The sequence below is a fragment of the Vombatus ursinus genome, unplaced genomic scaffold, assembly GCF_900497805.2.
Source record: "Vombatus ursinus unplaced genomic scaffold, bare-nosed wombat genome assembly UNPS02014772.1, whole genome shotgun sequence".
NCBI classification, from domain to species: Eukaryota; Metazoa; Chordata; class Mammalia; order Diprotodontia; family Vombatidae; genus Vombatus; species Vombatus ursinus.
Genome location: NW_020954550.1, coordinates 8,959,899 through 8,974,884, shown reverse-complemented (window position 1 = coordinate 8,974,884; position 14,986 = coordinate 8,959,899).

Genomic DNA, 14,986 nt, shown 5'->3' with positions numbered 1-14,986 from the left:
TCAGGCCATATTTAAATCAAATAAGGGTAATTAAGAGTAACAACTGCTGATCTGTATGTTTGACACCTAGTAGGTGCTTAATACACTTTTTTTTAGCAAATTGAACTGCATCCTCAAAATAACCTGAAAAGGATGTTGAGTCAGCAAGCATTTATTAAGCACCTACTATGGCAGCTAGATGGCTCAGTAGATAGAGCACTGGGCCTAGAGGCAGGAAGACCTGAGTTCAAATCCTACCTCAGATACTTATTAGCTGTGTGGCCCTGGCCAAGTCACTTAATCTTTGTTTGCCTTAATCAGGAAATGATTCCTTGCCTTAAGAAGCAAATGGCAAACCACTCCAGTATCTTTTCAAAGAAAACCCCATTAACAGTATGGTTCACAGGGTCACAAAGAGTTGGATACAACAGAACAATAACAATAACAAAATGTGCCAGGCACTGTGCTAAAGCTCTAGAGATGCAAAGGAAGACAAAAGACAGTCCCTTCCCTCAAGGAGCTCACAATTTAATTGAGAGAAGATGATATGCAAACAACACTGTACACACAAGATCTATATATTGTAAATTGGAGGTAATCTCAGAAGGAAGTCACAAGCAGTAAATGAGACTGGAAAAGGTAGAAGTCTAGGGGCAGCTGGGTGGCATAGTGGATAGAGTGCTGGCCCTGGAGGCAGGAGGACCTGAGTTCAAATCTGGCCTCAGACCAAACACTTGACACTTACTAGCTGTGTGACCCTGGGCAAGTCACTTAACCTCAACTGCCTAAAAATTAAAAAAGGTAGAAGTCTAGCTGAGCATTGAAGAAATCCAGGGAGGTAAAAGTGTTATTATTCCCGTTTTATAGATAAGGAAAATGAGGCTCAAAGAGGTTAAATGTTTTGATCACAGTGATACTTAATGAAATGGAATAGGACCTGGAGCCCCTGGTCTTTTGATGTCAAATTCAGTGCTCCTCCAATCGTAATTGCTGGAGAATATAATGGGAGAGGATATTCTCCTGACCCTTGGAAATGGTCAGGGAAGAGTACTGGGTCATGCATAGGTGAGGTTAAGGAGTCAGATGTGACTCAGCCTGGTGATGCCAGGAAAGCAGGAATGACAGGGCTTGGGGAGGGGGTGGAGATGATGGAGGGCACACAATGGCTTCTTCTGAGTTCCAGTGCCCTCAACCCTCACCTCAATTCCACAGCCAAGAACAATCCAAAAATCCTTGTAAGAAGGAGAGCCATTCTGCAAGAGTGAAGTCCTTGGAGAATCTACAGGGGAACCAATTTGTCTGTTTGTCCTTTAGCCTCGCAAGAGAGAAGGGGGTCTAATGATGGAATACTTGCAATTTTTGCTGAGAGAGTAAGATCCTTAGCCCCCGAACAGTAGGAGCTGGCCTGAAAGCGCTAGCTCATTTCCTGCAGGTCACCTATGGGCATCAAAGGCTAATAACTTTTAGCTGCTACTTACCTAAGCTGCTGAATTACAACGTGCCTTCAAACATTTTTAAAAATACATGTCTGGAACAGCCTCACTCCTGGCGCTGCTTTCACATGAGAAACAATTCAAAAGCGGTTGATGTTTTGATGTTTTGCCTCTTTCTCATCAGGAAAATTAAATTAAAATATAGGCAAAAACACATCCCCGCCCCCAGCCAAGCTTCTATGGTCTGTTTAACTTTCTGGTAGTTTCTTTTAAGTAACAAGATCTCCTAGTCTGGAGTTTAATGTTCTTAACTTGTTTCTTTTCTGTACGGGACCAGCTGCTGCTTATCACACCCCCAGTGGTTTCCTGTTTGGAATTTTGGTTACTGCCCTATCTTCCTCTGTATACACTGCACACATATAGTTCTTTCCTGTTGGTCTAGTCTAGGTCCATGGAGGCCAGCTTCCTTTATCCTACTTTACTTTTTCAGGTTTCTTTATTTCATGGTCGTATCCAATTCAACAGACTTATGTTAAGTCTCTTTTTTGTATCATGGGGTAGGGGACTGAGGTCCAGGTGAACTTGGGTTCAAATTCCACCTCTGAAACATACTAGTTTTGTGACCCTGGTCAAGTCCCTAAGCTCTCAGCACTCCAACCAATGCAATAAGACCATAAATTATAAAGAAAGCGTAGAGAGAGTTCCCTATACCAAAGAAATCAGATCTGTTCCCCACCCCCAAAAAAAGGGTCAGGCCCAGTGCTAAGCCACCGGGGGGAAAAAGATGGAAAACAATCCAGTTCCATCCTCAAAAAACTTACAGTGTGATACAGAGTGTGGGTGTGGATGGGGAATGAAAGATACTCACACACAAATAAATATGATGCAAGTTAGAAAATGACTACATACAAATTGAAGGAGAGAAGGATGGTATCCCATTTCCATTTGCTGATGCCTTCTTACTGCTGTGTACTTACCATACTGGTCACACTATAAGCCATACTTTTCTCTCAATTTGGCTTATATAAAGCCTATACAATTATATATATTATATATAGCCTATACAATTTATGTTATTCTTAAGTGTATTCCTATGTATTTTTCCTTTCCTAAAAGCTCTCATTTGGGCAGCTGTGTGGCACAGTGGGCTGAGTACTGGGCCCGGCATCAGAAAGACTCATCTTCCTGAGTTCAAACCTGATCTCAGACACCTACTAGCTGTGTGACCCTGAGCAAGTCACTTAACCCAGTATGCCTCAGTTTCTTCATCTGTAAAATGGACTGGAGAAGGAAATGGCAAACCACTCCAATATCTTTGTCCAGAAAACCTCAAATGGGGTCATGGAGAGTCAGACATAACTAAATAAATGACAACAACAAAAGCTCTCATTTAAGGGATATAGTGTATTTTTAGGGACCACCTATATCCAAACAAATACAGTACATAGAATAGAAATTCAGTGGTCCTAGGTATAATTAGTGCCTAGACTGTGCTTTGCAATTCTATGAGAAGAGGTTACACCTAGAAATTTGTTTCTTGGAACACTAAGCCGGAGGAAGGTCTATTTGGAAACTATTTGGTGGGGGAGGATCTGAGTATGAGATCATATGTTCCTGTCAAAGACAATTTTGTAATGAAGCCCTCTGTTCTGCAGCGACTCTCAGCAACAATATTAAAGGCATACTGACTGAGCAAGGAAGGTGCTCATCTTTCCCTCCTCTACAATTCCAGGAACAATTTCAAGGAGTTCCCAAGTTCCAGCTCTAGGATTCGGTTGCTATCTTGCTGTTTCTAGCTCCACGACACATCTCTCCTCTTCCCCTGGCTCGTTATTCATTCAGCAATCACTCCAGCTCAGGCCCTCATTCTCCCCGCCTGAAGTCTTGCTATGGTTTCCTAACTGTCCTCCCTGCCTCGGGTCTATTCCCACTTTAGTCCATCCTCCACATGGCTACTGAAGTGATTTTTCTTATGTTCAGTCTCCTTAACTGACCACGTCACTGCTCAGCCCAGTGAACTCTGCTGGCCTCCTTATTGTCCCTAGAATAAAATACAAATTTCTGTGATTAGTTCTTGAAGCCCTTCACAACCTGATCCTAACCTATTTCTCTAGAGTCATTATGTCCTCCTTCCAACACTCTACGATCAAACCAAACTGGACTTTTTACTGTTCCTTACACATGGCACTTGTGTCCACATGCTAATGAAATCACAGGTCCAATTCCTATCCCTTATTCTGTATATACCTAATCAGGTATATGTTGTTTCCTCTGGTAGAATGCTTCTTGAATGCAGAGATTGCTCCATGGGGCATACCTTGGCGATGTCAAGGGTTTGGTTCCAGACCACCACAATAAAGTGAATATCACAATGAAGCAAGTCACATGAATTGTTTGGTTTCCCAGTGCATATAAAAGTTATACTTACACTATACTGTTGTCTATTAGGTGTGCAATAATATTATGCCTAAAAAGACAGTGTACATACCTTAATTAAAAAATACTTTATTGCTAAAAAATGCTAACCATTATCTGAGCCTTCAGAGAGTTGTAATCTTTTTGCTGATGGAGGGTCTTGCCTCAATGCTGGTGGCTGCTGACTGATCAGGGTGGTGGTTGCTGAAGGCTGGGATGGCTGTGGCAGTTTCTTAAAATATGACAATAATGAAGTTTGTTCTATCAGATGACTCTTTCTTTCACTTGCACATATAGAGTCCATTGTAGGGTTATTAATTGACCTAATTATAATATTGTTGTGTCTCAGGGAATAGAGAGGCCGGAGGAGAGGGAGAGAGACAAGAATGGCCTGTCTGTGGAGCAGTCAGAATTCATAAAGCATTTATCAATTAAGTTCACCACCTTATATGGGTGGTCATGGTACCCCAAAACGGTTATAATAGAAACATCAAAGATCACTGATCACAGATCACTGTAACAGATTTAATAATAATGAAAAAGCTTGAAATATTGCAAGAATTACCAAAATGCGACACGAGAAACATAATGTGAGCACACGCTGTTGGAAAAATGGGACCAATAGATTTGCTCAATGCATGGTTGCCACAAACGTTCAATTTGTAAAAAACAGTATCTGTGAAGCATAATAAAATGAGAGGTATACCTGCATTTGTCTTTATGTCCCCAGAACCTAGCATAGTGCATAGCGCATGTAGTAGGACTTCAATAAATGTTTGTTGATAGATTACTTCATCTAGGCATTTCAGGATATAAGAATGGATTGTGGACAGTTTCCAGATTTTGCCTAGAGAACATTGGCGGCCATCTTGTGACAATGGAGGAATGAGGTACTAACAGAAGTTGATCAATCCGATCCAAAGACAAAAATTAGCCAGTCTGTTAGTCCTTCTGACTTTCCAGATTCAGGAAGTGGGAGGTGTTGAGGACATCACCTACATACACCCACTTCCTGAGTTCAGATTCAAACACAGTAAGGTGATGAATCCCAATACAATCAGAATGGGACAAGTAATAAAATATGTTGTCTGGCAGTCCAAATAATCAGTCTAATAAAAATACACTTCTGTATAGGCTGAAAATCCCTAGAGGGTATCAATAACTCAGGTTAACAGAACCGTATACAGATGGAGGTAGACATGCTCCCCACAACAGTATAGAAGCTGTCAAGATAGAAAGTAAATGTATAAACAAGGGAGAAATGCAGAGCAGCAGTCTGGGGTCAGCTACCTTCACTTATAGCCCAAGGAATTGATTGAAGGCAATGAATACAAACCAACACCAGAGTTTTACTTGTGCTGATGATCAGCTGACTACTTTGTTCCCTGAGAGACTGAGTATGTTGCAGCATTTTAGAGATGACAAATTGGGACTCAGGGTGTCTTCGAAGTCTGCAGTGGTATTGAGTCTCCTTTCTTCATCATCTTTTGTATGGACTTGTGTGGCTCCCTAAGTCTCCTTCCATGGGATTTAAAGCACAGTCTTGTCAGTGAGTTATCTGGGAGAGTAGAGCTATGTGGGGAGAGAGTCTGCTAGTTTCTTCCTGCCTGGGTTGTAGGCATGAGGAAGGAACATTATCTGGGTCTGGCTGTGACAAGATCTGGCTAGTTATCTTCTGGCCAGTGGTATTTGAGTTGTCCAATGGAAAAGGGACTAGTTCTAGATTCAGAGGATCTGAGTTCAAATCCTACCTCGGACATATGCTACCTGTGTGACATTGGGCAAGTAACTTATTTCCTTGAGTTTCAGTCTCTTCGCATGTAAAATGAGATAGTTGGCCGAGATGGTCTCTGAGATCTCTTTCAGCTCCAAATCTAGGATTCTAGACTCCAGAAACTAGAATTGTGATAGTAGGGGAAAAAAGGCAGCAACTGACATGCAGCTAGGACAACATGTGTTTAACTTGCCTGTATTATTGCCTGCCTCAGTACTCTTACACTCATAAATGCAGTAACTTTATTAAGTGTACTAGTTACAGTGCCATTTATATCTAATAATCAGAGAGTCATTGACCAGAGTTATCTCTGTGGTTGCATTTATGGAAGAATCTTAGGTGATTTTAACATATACATAAATGATTCCTTTTTTGGAGGAGAGCCTGTAAGACAGCATTTTGTCAAATGCTTTTTTGTAATTAAAAAAAAAAACCCAACAACAAACCTAGTCAATCCAGCATGGAACCTTTCAATCAACTGTGTGGCAAAAACAGATTGGTGAACTCCTTAACGTGGTCCCTCCTTTCCCCAGTGCTGATCAAAACCCATCTACTTTTGTGATTTCTCATCTGTATTCTTCTATTTGTAGAAGTTGCATTAAGGGGTATGCTGGTAAATGTTTAACCACTGACTCTCTGGAATTCAAGATACATTGTAAAGCTTAATCTGCATTAATACCACTTTCTCCATCACTTTCTTAAGTCTAGACAATCCACAAAACAATAAAGTCTTGGTTTATAGCTTTTGATGATTTCCTAGGTGTAAACACTCGCACTGAAAATATAACAATCAGCTCTACTGAGCCAATCTGAGCTGGTTCCAAGACACCTTTGGTTCTACCACACATGCTTAAACCAGTCTTCTAGATTGTTTTACATTCTGCAGGTATATTGTGTCTGGTTTGATTTGGGGATGCAATGAGGCATGCCCAAGTCATTGGACATCTAACAAAGGTTTACTTTGCCCTAACAAAGCAAGAATATGCAACAAGGATACAGTGGCACCTAGCTGTCTGGACCCAGCCCCCTACATCTATCCATGTGCATGTGGTCAGTAGGGCAGGGTGAAGTGACTCTCCCATCAAGACCAAGGGGCCTAGACTCCGTGGGCTGGGGCTCTTAAACCTTGAGGTGACCAGGAAGCTGAGATAGGGCAGCCAGGGTCAATCAAGTCCCAGGAGCAGCTTTGTCCTAGGCCTGCCCGCTGTTGTCTGGGAACTGGGAGAAGGTGGGGGAGGAAGCTGTGTAAGGGAAGCCAAGGCCAATCACATAGGCCGGTCAAATCCTGGGAGTAGCCTTGTCTTCTTCCAGGTAAAGGTTCCCCATGTTGTGGATGGGAAGAGAGAAGCTACGTTAGGGAATTGTTGCTCCTATCACATGGTTATCAGTGGAACACTCTGGCTTCCATCTATTACATTTTTGCATGGCTCTGCATGGCTGGCCTGCTTTCTTTTCCAATCATACTTGATAATTTCCCTTTTGCTACTTTTTGTACGTGATTCTTCACTGGAAAAATACTCTCATCTGCTGGTGCCCACCATGTATCTCCCCATTGCTCTTTGGGCCACCAGAAATTTTGATTCTTCAGATACCATGGTATTCTAAGACTTGCAGTTATATAGTATTACACAGAAAACATTTGTGATGAAAAGCTAGGTCTTTGTGCTTTAGAGAAGCTTAGAATCACTAAAAGCATTGTAAAATTTCTCAAATGCAATCCAGACTGCTCCTTTTCTTCTCTTTAATCTTAATTCCAGTTCATTGTCCACCTTCAATGCCAGCCTCAAATATATGTACTAATGTACAAACTCAGTGGATAGGTCAAACGACTATATGCCTGGACAGTACATATTTTTCATTCATTTAGTTTTCCCTGTATATATTGTTAAGCCAATCTCTTCATAATAGTTAATAACAATAACTAACATTTATATGGTGCTTACTATGTGCCAAGTACTGCCCTAAGAGCTTTATGATTGTTATCTCATTTGACCCTTACAACAACCCTGGGAGATAAGTATTACTACTATCAGCATTTTGCATTTGAGAAAACTGAGGTAAACAGAAATTAAGTAACTTACCCAAGTTACACAGCTACTAAGAGACTGGATTTGAGTTCAGGTTTTCTTGATTCCAGACCTAGAGATCTATTCACTGTACTACCTAGCTTCATGATTATTTTCAATATTCAATCAATCATATTTAATTGAGAAGGTCCTGTAAGTTTCTGGCTCTTGATGTAATCAGCATATCATCCTCCAACAGTGGACCTTGATAGCTCTAGGGAATCCCTTTTCCATATAGATCACTAGATTCTGCCCTTGGGACTGCCCCTAATCTTGCTTAGAACTAGGTCTCCACATCACTTTCCAAGCTATGCCACTTGTGCTCTGGCCATCCTCCTCCACTTCCTCCCATCAGAACCTGGACTCTACCCCTGAAACCTTGGATTCTAATTGGTGAGTTTTAGCCTTGTCTTGCCTAGAGTCTGGCCTCCATGTTACTTTCTGGTAACTTCTAAATCACTGTGCCTCACTTTTTTTCCCCTCATCACCCTTTCCAGATCTCCCTCAATTGTTGTCTTCCCCTATTAGAATGCAGGCTTCAGTTTTGGGGGGTTTTTTGGTCTATGTTTTCTTTCACAACACAACTGTTATGGAAATGTTTTGCATGATTACATATGTATGACCTGTATCAAACTGCTTGCCTTCTCAATGGGAGGGTGGGGCTGAGAGTGGGAGGGAAGAAGGGAGAGAATTTGGAACTCAAAAGTTTTCTAAATAAATATTAAAAATTGTTTTTACGTGTAACCAAGGAAAAATAAAATACTAAATAAACAAACAAAAGAATGCAGGCTCCTTGAAGGTAGGAACTTACTTGTAAGCACAGTCATTTAGCCCAGTGCCTGGCACATAGTAAATGCTTAATAAGTACCTTTGCATCTGTTTGTTCTTTCGTGACAGTGGCAATCACGTTTGAGAAGCTTCTGTCTCCCTGTTTTACAAATAGTGAGACATTGAACAGAATTATTTCTGTGGTTGCATTAGTCAAGGAATAATCTTAACATAAGCAGGAGTTTCCTTGTTGGAGGGAAACCTTTGAGAATACACTTTGCTCTACTGAATTAAATGCTTTTTTAAAAAAATAAACAATACAAAAAACCAGGAGTTTATAGTCTTACAGAAAACAATATCATACCAGTTACAAATAAAACTGTCAGCCTTGCTATGCCCAGATAAATAGCTATGCCACTCCAACCCTCCCCCCCAAATACATACAGTTTCCCTTAAAATTGTAATAATAAAATACCTAGGGTGCTGGGAAGGCTTTTAAAAAAATACAGCAGCGAGCTTAGCTGTTGTATGAATTTGGAGACTTGGTGTTGGTTCTATAAAGTGGATCACCTTCTGTTGGCATACTTCCATAGTTTGTGGACAGTGTAGAAAGCTATATAGACCCAAGTGGTCTGAGAAACTCCTGAACTCTCAGGAATGGCTAGAATCTATCCTTGTTTCTACTCAGTTGGTTTTTGTGACAGTCATGCCCACACTGATCAATCATGTGAGAGCCCTTGTTTCCCTTCTCATGTGCCTGAAGTTGGGCTGTGGAGTCTGGAACGATGAAAATTGAGGTTATGGAGGAGCTGGCGATAGATGGAAGGGCAGGAGAAGGAATGGTATAGTTGCTGGGAGGAGCTTTGGGCTGGTAATCTAATTTTATCAAGGATCAGACTTTCAATAGGCTGATGGATTGTGATGTCATCACCAAAGTCAATCATAGATTTAAAGCTGAAAGGAACTTTAGAGTTCATCCAGTCCAGTGGTGTCAAACTCACATAGAAATGGATCCAGCTTCATGTTGACTTAGAAAACCACAAATTAGCATTATCTATGTTATATTGTACTTTTTTTCATTTTGTTTAACATTTTCCAATTACATTTTAGTCTGGTTGAGGCTGCACTAGGGAGTTTTGTGCCTTCCCCTGCTCCAGATCCTTAATTTGACACCTGTTAATTAGTCTAATCCTATCATTTTACATAAGTGAGACCTGGGGAGGTCAAGGGTACCTTGCCTAATATCAAAGAGTTTGCAAGTGGCAGAGCAAGGATTTGAACCAAGACAATAGATTTTGATAGGGACAGCTATGTGGTGCAGTGGATAGAGCACCAAGCTTGAAGTAAAGAAGACTCATCTTCCTGAGTTCAAATCTGGCCTCAGCCACTTACTAGCTGTGTGACCCTGGGCAAGTCACTTCACCCTGTTTGCCTCAGTTTTCTCATCTTTCAAATGAGCTGGAGAAGGAAACGGCAAACCACTCCAGTATCTCTGCCAAGAAAACCTCAAATGGAGTCATGAAGAGTTGGATGTGACTGGACAACATAGATTTTGATACGGAAACGACTTTCAAGATAATTTCTTTGGCCCAATGCCCTCATTTTATCTTGAGGCCTAAAAAGGGTAAGTGACTTGCCCAAGATCACACAGATAGGACGTGATAGAGTAAAGTACGTAAACCCATGTTCTTTGACTCCAAATCCAGCATCTTTTCCAGTGGGCCGTGCATGTTTTATATTTTAGCCCTCTGACACATAAGATTATACCATATTCTCTTGAGGTTCCTTGTCTTTTGTGGCCCTTAAGGTGTGTTGCGATCTTTAAATAACTTGCATCAGTCATAATTCACAGGATGTAGTATTACAGTGTTAGAATCGGAGTCAGGAGGATCAACTCCTGCCTTAGACATTTACGAGAACTTGGTCAAGTCACTTAATCTCTCTTTGCCTCAGTTTCCTAATCTATAAAAAAGAGGAGAATAATAGCTTCTACTTCCAAGGGTTATTAGGGGTCAAATGAGATAATAAACTTTGCAACTTTAAAGCACTAAATTAAATTGTTGTCGTTCAGTTGTTTCAATCATGTCCAACTCTTCATGACCCCATTCACAAAGATATTGGAATGGTTTGTAATTTCTTTCTCTAGCTCATTTGACCAATGAGGAAACTGAGGCAAACCGGATTAAATGACTTGCCCAGTATCATACAGCTAATAAGTGTCTGAGGCCAGATTTGAACTCAAGAAGATGAGTCTTCCTGACTGTAGCCCTGGCACGCTATCTTCTGAGCCACCTAGCTGCCCCAAACTATATTGAATGCTGGCTATTATTATTATTATTGTTTACCAGAAAATAGAGAGTGATTCTTAAAAGACTTGCAATAAGTGGTATGTTGGAGCTAGCCTGGGAGAGCTGGTTGTAATCTTTTCATTATGAGCCTAGGGAGTCAGCAAGGGCTATAAATCAGGGCTTGATTTATTGTTTGTTGATTGTCTAGACTTAAGAAAGTGATGGAGAAAATGTTAATTAATAATACAGCTCAAACTTTAAAATGAATCATTTTTTAAAATAATTGTCTCTTTTTGGAGAGCCGGTTGTTAGACATTCACTAGCAAATCACTGCTTGCAGCCCATATTTTTAAAAAGAGAGAAAAGATGACCCAATACACCTGCTTTGTCTAATATTGGAATCTATCTACACACATATACATATATGTCATATATATATGCATATTCTATATAGTATATACACACATATATGTATATGTCTAATCAAAAGACTGTCATATCATATCATATATATGTATATGTATGTGTATGTTTGCATATATATATATATATATACACACACACACACACATACTTTGGGTATAGGTTTGGGTAGGAGGAGCTTTGGGTAGGAGGAGCCTGAGATCTGAGTTCTTTCAGATTCAAAGGTTGTTGTTTTTTCCCCTATCCTTTTAATAATCGTGCCATTGCCTTTTTGGATCAGTAACCAGAGCAACGGGAGCAATAACACCCTGACTCCTGGAAGCCGTCTTCCCTTGTTGGAATGAACAGTTAGCTGGAAGGCTGGGCAGGGGACTCCTTGCTCACTGGCTCTGCACAGCTGGTGTTCAAACACACCCAGTTTGAGTCAGTGGAATGTGGTGCTATTATCTGGAGCAACCAACTTCAGATTTTGAGTTAAAGAATGCCATGAGGGTGGTTAGGTGGGGAAGGAATCTAGAAAGAATGATCATCTTCCCAATTCCGTTTGAGTTTTTCCTACAAAAAATCCCGTTCTGATGCCTCACCCTGGCATGGCAGTGGCCCTTGGTTCTCTGAAAGGTTATGTCGGCATAATCCAAACCCGGGTGACTCCTGTAAGGCAAGGCTTCCAGCAGACTAGGAGGATGGAGTATATATACAGTCAGTCAGTCAACAAGCATTTATTAAACCCTGCTGTGAGCCAGACACTGAGCTAAGTACTGGTGATAAAAAGAAAGGCAAAGACACAGTCCCTCCCTTCAGAGGGGCTCATATTTGAATGAGGGGACAAAACATAAATGACCATGTACATTCAAGATAGATACAGAGTAGATAGAAGGTGATGTCACCAGGGGAGAGTGGAGGCAGTAAGGAACAGAAAAGGCCTCCTGCAGAAGCTAGGATTGAGCTCAGCCTTCAAGGACAGAGAAGTCAGGTAGCAGATGTGACAAGCATGGGCTCCCTAGACATGGGAGGCAGCCAGTGAAAAGGCATGTAGTTTGGAGTGTTATGTATGAGGCATATTGTGAATGAGGAATTTGTGTTTGTGGGCCCGAGTAGAAGAGCATGAAGTTCATCACCAGAGGATCACCAGTCGGTGGACCATAGATTTCGGGCTGGTTGAGATCTTTGAGGCCATCAAATCCAATCCCTTCAATTTATAGAAGAGGAAACAGATTCATGGAGATTGTGACATAGCTAGTAGCATCAGACATGGGCTCCAGACCCAGACCTTCCTGGCTCCAGGGCCTGTATTCTATCTACTACACCACACTGCCATCCACTACTTATGTCGGGACTTTTTGGCCAAAGAAACTAATTAAACCATTGACTAAATCATGGAGGAGTATGGTGTGCCAGAGTTCCCATGTAGATGAAACCAGAGATCCTGGAAGTACTAAAGCAAATGAATTTTAAAGTATATGTGAGGGAAAGGGTCTTTTTCTTTGATATTCCAATTCAAAAATGGAAACCTAGAGATCCTAGGAGAGGAGAGAAAACAGAAATTACTGTGAACTTTGTAATCTATTGAAGTAGAAATTTCAGAAAATCTCTGTCCAACCCTTACTTTTATATTAAGAATACTTTCCTTGCTGAGGTGACTACGCCAGATTCTGAAATGACAATTTTCATATACATACACACACACATATAAATATATATAGAGATACATATGCAAATATACACATACATATACATACATATATGATATGACATGAGTCTTTTGATTAGACATATACATATATGTGTGTATACACTATACAGAATATGTATATACTGTATATATATATATATAAGATATATCTACATGTGTGTGGATAGATAGATTTCAATATTAGACAAAGCAGAAAGTACTGTAAAATGAATCAGAGAAGTCAGAGGACCTGGGTTCAAATTCTGCCTTTGATAATTACTACCTATGTGACCTTGGACATGTAGCTTAATGTCTTAGGGCCTCAGTTTCCTCATTTGTAATGAGAAGGGGTTGAATTAAATGGTCTCCTGATCCCTTCTAGCTCTGGATATAGGTTCCTTTGATCCTCTATCAGAAGCTTTACTACCCAGAAATAGAATATGAGCCTAGTATGCAGTAGGGGCTCACTACAAATTTATTGAATAGAATTATAGTCTATAAAGATTTCAGACAATCACATTTGGTTTAGACTTCACACACACCAAACTGATCTTTTCTTTTTATTAGAAAAATCAAATTTTCTTTTCCTGCCCAGAGTATTAGATTAAGTATGACAATCTAGTTAAGGATGTGCAGATTGTTAAATGAATACCCTGGCCAATCAGCATTTGAAGATGAGGAAGCTTAAGTCACGGCCATCTGGAAGATGTCATGTCATACTCAAGAAGACTGAATGGTTGGTAAAGTAGGAAACTATGAAATAGCTAAGGGGGCCATGTTGTGTTAGAGGAAGTCACCATCAAGATGTATGGAGTGGAAGAAGCACTAGCCAATGATTTAGATGTCACAGGTTCAAGTCCCAGGACTTACACTCCCTAGTTGGTTCACCATAGACAAATCACCTCATTTTGTGAGTCTGTGTTTCCCTTTCTGTTAGATGGGGAAAAGAATACTCAGACTACACACCCTGCAGGAGGAAAGTGCTTTGTAAATTGCAAAAGCACTATGGAGGTGTATGAACTATTACGATTATTTTTAACTAATACGAAGTTTTCTGTAACTTCATTTTATGTTTCTCGTTCTAGAAGAAGGAAGAAGAATTTATTGGTGTGATCCATGGGGTTGGGGGCGGGGAGAAAGAGAAGTGGTCAGTATGACCCTTTGGCAATGCAGAAACATGAGCCTCTGCCAGGGAGGGTGTGCGGTGTAAGCACCTATTGTGAGCAATGAGAGAGAGCCCAGGGCTGGAAATGCCAGCTCTGAAAGGCTTAACTGCCTCATAGATCAGGTATCACTGACAGACACGTCCCCTTTTCTTGCCATTAGCAACAAGATCACCACTGAATTGTGTTCACTCTCTCTTCCACTGTGTCCTGTCACCTTCTTCTCTGTGACTTCCTTTCCTGGCTATTGTCTGTCAAAAACTTCTTGACCGACTGAATGCTCACAGGATGGGTACCTAGCAGCATTTAAAAACCCTTTCATTCCCCTTAAATGTTACAACAAAATGATCACTTTCTCCTACCACATGACAAAAGTCTGTTTGATTCTGCTATCCAAACCATCTGTGGGCTCCCTTTCTGTTGGATTTCAGTAGCTCAGCTTCCTTTATAAGACCTCTAATTTTAGCTTTTATCTTCATGTCTTGTTTCTTACAGCCTCCTTCTCTCCTGTCTTGTCCTCCCACCAGTCTTTAGTCTAGTACTCCTCTTCAGACTCCCAACTCTGCCCACCTTCAGGCTGCCCTCGACCTACCAGAAAGGACTTTTCTATTGTGATCCATTTCCCTAACTTTCCTTTCCTGTAAGGGAATATTGTAGGACCAGGTGTCTACACCTAACATCCCTGACTTTGTTTTCTGTTTTGAGGATATTTAGTTTGATGGTGGTGAAGCCTTTTTATATCACTGTTTTAAAACCTTGTTGCATTTGGTTTAAATATAGGGGCTTGGATGAGACTAGATCTGTGATTTCATGCTACAGAAAACTCCTCATAACAAAGTTCTTTCTACAAATCCCAATTGGTGCCCATTCTGCAATTTATATATAATCTTAGAAGGTTGGGTGGGAGCACCGAGAGGTCAGGGAACTTGCTCAGGGTCACACAGATAGTGTAGGTCAGAGGTAGGATTTGAATCCAGGCCAGATCCTCTCTGTGATGCTACTTGC